We start from the raw sequence: 5,000 nt of genomic DNA, 5'->3' as shown, positions 1-5,000 counted from the left end.
TTATCATTATCATTATTGTTATTATTATCATTATCATTATTGTTATTATTATCATTATCATTATTGTTATCATTATCATTATTACTCTTACTTTATTATTATATTCATGGTCACTTTGTCGAAGTTCCCTTGCTTATTGAGGTTCTCCACCCCCCCCCCCTTTACCCTCCCCTAACCCACCACAACTCTCCCTTCCCTTCACCCGCTACACTCCCCTCATCAAACACACCTCCCCTTTCTCCACACCCACCCTCCCCTTCCCTCCCCTCATCTACCTCATTACCCTCCCCTCATCTGCCTCACTACCCTCCCCTCCTCCCACCCGCTACACTTTTCCTTTCCCCTCATCCGTCAAGTTACTCCCTTCCCCTCATCCACCTTACCCTTCACTACCATGTCACACTTCTCCCCCTCCCCTCATCCGCTGCAACCCCTCGTCTCCCCTCACTTATCAATTCACCCACCATTCCTGCATCCCTCTCCTCACCTGTCCTCACCTATCCACACCCGTCCCCCTTCCCCTCATCCACGCGACCCTCCCCTCTCTCTCTCTCTCTCCCCTCTCTGATCACAAATTTCCCCTCCCTCCACTCGCCATTCTTACATCCCTCCCCTCGCTCACTATCCCCACCCCCTCCCGTCACCTACTTTCCTCACTTCTCATTCCTCTCCCCTCACTATCTCTCTCTTTCTGTCGCTCTCTCTCTCTCTATCTATCTCTATCTCTCTCTCTCTTTATTTATTTTTTTTTCTCTCTCTCTCTCTCTCTTTATCTCTCTCTCTATCTTCTCTTTGAATCTCTCTCTCTCTCTCTCTCTCTCTCTCTCTCTCTCTCTCTCTCTCTCTCTCTCTCTCTCTCTCTCTCTCTCTCTCTCTCTCTCTCTCTATCGATCTATCTATCTATCTATCTGTCTATCTATCTATCTATCTATCCATCTTTCTCTCTCTCTCTCTCCCCCTTCCTCTCTCTCTCTCTCTCTCTCTCTCTCTCTCTCTCTCTCTCTCTCTCTCTCTCTCTCTCTCTCTCTCTCTCTCTCTCTCTCTCTCTCTCTCTCTCTCTCTCTCTCTCCCCTTGCTCTCTCTCTCTCTCTCTCTCTCTCTCTCTCTCTCTCTCTCTCTCTCTCTCTCATCCTCTTGCTCTCTCTCTCTCTCTCTCTCATCCTCTTGCTCTCTCTCTCTCTCTCTCTCTCTCTCTCTCTCTCTCTCTCTCTCTCTCTCTCTCTCTCTCTCTCTCTCTCTCTCTCTCTCTCTCTCTTTCTCTCTCTCTCTCTCCCTCCTCTTTGAATCCCTCCCCTTCCGAAACTAAACTTCGGTACCATTTCAATAACAGATCATTTGTCTAGTTCCCAACACGCGCACACCCCTTGTTTGTATAGGCAAATGCTGCGTTTAGATATACTGGGGTGAGCAACCAGATATGAAAACGTGCCGGTCTTTTAACATTAGGATAATTACAACTTCGTTTTTTTTTCCGAAATTCATCGTATGTCGAGAGACATTCCTGTATACAAATGGTTTATTTATCATTTTTGAAAAAGATGTGAAGTGTTTTATATGCAATGATATACAACTTGTTATAAAATGTACGAGTCGTTTCATGGTGAGTGGCATGGCATACCTAAATCAAGATGCCTGTCATATTGGGATTAAATGCAAGGCTTTCAATACACGTGAATAATGCGACGTACATTCAACCAAGGGAATAAATAATAACTGATATGTACCAACTGTCAAGAAACGCGGCATAAATCTTGAGTTTTATGAAGATGAATCTCGGGAATATTTAAGACTGTCAAAAGAAAGTGAAAATAACCTGTATCTTTATCATTCATGTACATAAATGTTCTTGTATGTAATTTTTTCAGTTCTAAATAACTGAGGATTCAGACAATCATCTTTTGCTTTTTCATTTTTTTTTATTATAAATTTTGAGTTATGACTCCATCATTTATTAATGCACACATCAGGGAAACATGCAGTATATTGCATACAAGGAATGTACACCATGTTTTACACCTGTTTTACACAGGGTTTTTTATTTCATTTGTGCTATCGTTATCATGATTTCTATTGTTATTATTATTATCGTCATTGCCATCATGATTTTTGTTACTATTATCATCATTATCCTTTTTATCCTTATAATCATTTTTATTAGCATTAGCACTATTGTTACTAATACTGTTATCATTCTTGTTGTTATTATCATTATCACCATGATCATTGTTTCATTATTATCATAATTACAATTATCATCATGGTCATTATTTTTATCATTATTGTTATTATTGTAATTGTCATCATTATTGTGATAATTATTAATATCATTACGATCATCACTGTCGTTTTTTCATCATCATTATCATTGTTGTTATTACTACTATTATCATTGTTGTTATTACTACTATTATCATTGTTGTTATTACTATTATTATCATTGTCATCATCATTACTATTATCATAATCATTATCATTGCTTTACCATTCGTAACTATTATTATCATCATTATTTTGATAATTGTTATTAGCATGAATATTACCATTATCTTCTTTATTATCATTATCATTATTGTTATCATTATTATTATTTTCATTATCATAACCATTATTATCATTTTTATTATCATAACCATTATTATCAGCATTATCATATCCATCATGGTAACTATCATCATTGTTATTATTTATATAAATCATTTTATTTATTATATCATTATCACATTATTGATATTTTATCATCATCATTATCATTATAGCATATTTTTTTTTATTATTTATATTATTATTTTATTTTTATCATTCTTTCATTATTTTTATCCGATTATTTCCTGAAATTCATCGTTCATCACATATTATTATTCATAACATCATTGAAAATTAACATTTATTGTTATTGATGTTCAAACAAAGAAAGTTCAACATAAGAAAATCAGAAATCTCTTTTTGTTTTGTGATGTTTCATTGTCTTTGTTTGTGTGATGTTAAAGTTTTGTTGTCCTTGAATGAGGGGTTGAGGAAAAAATATAGCGGAAGCAGGAAGAGAGGAGGAAAGGAAGAGGGGGAGGAAGAAGGGAAAGAATGAGTTGATTGTGAGAGAGAGAGTCAATTTAGAAAGGGATACGCAGAGTTCAGAATGGTTTTTGATTGTGGTAAGACTGGTTAGTTTTGGGAGATTGAGGAGTGTTGCAAAGGGTTAAAAGAGATTGTAAAAGCTAGTGTAGATAGAGAGAAACAAAAGTAATGAAAGATTAGAGAAGAAGTTATGAGGAGTGAGATAGAGAAAGAGGAAAAGATAAGAGGAGAGAGAGAGAGAGAGAGAGAGAGAGAGAGAAAGAGAAAGAGAAGAGGGAGAGAGAGAGAAGGGGGAGGGAAGAGAGAGGAGAAGAGGAGTGGGGAGAGAGAGAGAGAGAGATGAAGAGGAGTAGAGAGAGAGAGAGAGAGAGAGAAGAAGAGAAAGAAGAGAGAGAGAGAGAAGAAGAGAAAGAGGAGAGAGAGAAGAAGAGAGGAAGAAGGGGGAAGAGAGAGAGAGAGATAGAGAGAGAGAGAGGAGAGAGGAGAGGAGGAGAAAGAAGAAGAGAGAGAGAGAGAGAGAGAGAAAGAGAGCGAAGAAGAGAGAGAGAGAGAAGAAGAAAGAGAGAAAGAGAGAGAGAGAGAGAGAGGGAGAGGTAGAGAGAGAAGAGTGAAGAGGATAGAAAGCGAAAGAGAAAGGAGGAGAGAGTGAAAAGGAGAAAAGAAGAGGAAGAGGTAAAAGAGAACAAGAAGAGGAAAACAGAAAGAAGTAAAGAACCAAGAAAGCAACGCAACCACGTTAAACACTTCATGCTTTTCAGCGCAAGATTTACATTTTAAATTTTCTTTTCCTTTCCTTTCCTTTGACGGTAAGAGTTATGCTGTGTGTGTGTGTGTTATATATATATATATATATATATATATATATATATATATATATATATATATATATATATATGTGTGTGTGTGTGTGTGTGTGTGTGTGTGTGTGTGTGTGTGTGTATGTGTGTGTGTGTGTGTGTGTGTCTGTGTGTGTGTGTGTGTGTGTGTGTGTGCGTGAGTGTGTGTGTATGTATATATGTATATATGTATGTATATACTTGTCATAACATGAACTTAGTGTGCAGAAGAACACAGCAGTTTTATCCTCTACGAAATAACCGGATGCCCCACGAACCTCCAGCCAACGAGACTGACTGAAGGATGACACGTACTTCACAACCCAGCTCTTGGTTCTCACTCTCTCTTCCCTCCTGTCCACCTTTTCCCTTTCGTCGCTCAGCCCTTTTTATCTTCCAGGGAGTTTAAAGTTGTCAATACAGAGCCAACGCGTAGGCAACTTGAATCCCATCTCCCTTCCGGAACCCTTTTAGCTAAAGATGTGAAGAAGAAGAAAAAAAAATTATCTTCCGGGTGGACACACAGCAAACACAAAAGCAGTGAGTTACATGGATGAAAGGTAACAGGTATGGACACGTTAGATGGGAAGAACAGGAAGCTGCAATTGCATGTTCTTACGAGAGTGATGCAGAGAGTAATATTCTCTTGTATGCATGTATATATTTTTTCCAGTTATGTATGTATATGAATGTTTTTTGTTTGTTTGTTTTTTTCCTGTAAGTATGTATGTAATGTTTGTCTGTATATTTATTTTATTTTATTACATTAATTCATTTCCTTGTTCTTTCTCATTTTTTCGTGTATTCTTTATTTAGAAGATAAGCGTAGAATCCCCACAACCTACTTACACCTTCTTAAAAATAAATGTATGAATAAATAAATATAATCCTGTACCGTGAGGTTTATTTTCCCTTCCAAGTAAGATTTATCAATTCAGCGACATACATGAAGACATCTTAAAACTTTTATTGCAAAGTCGTAACATCGTAACATAAAACAATAGAATACAATGAAACTACGAACAATAAAAAAAACAACAACGCTGCAACGGTTGTACAAAGATACACCAGGAAAGCAACAATTAATGAAGT

This window comes from Penaeus japonicus, unplaced genomic scaffold (genome assembly GCF_977035675.1).
Source record: "Penaeus japonicus unplaced genomic scaffold, GWHDUDI00000001_assembly GWHDUDI00000034, whole genome shotgun sequence".
In the NCBI taxonomy this organism is placed as follows: domain Eukaryota; kingdom Metazoa; phylum Arthropoda; class Malacostraca; order Decapoda; family Penaeidae; genus Penaeus; species Penaeus japonicus.
Note: the sequence above shows the minus strand (reverse complement) of the source record.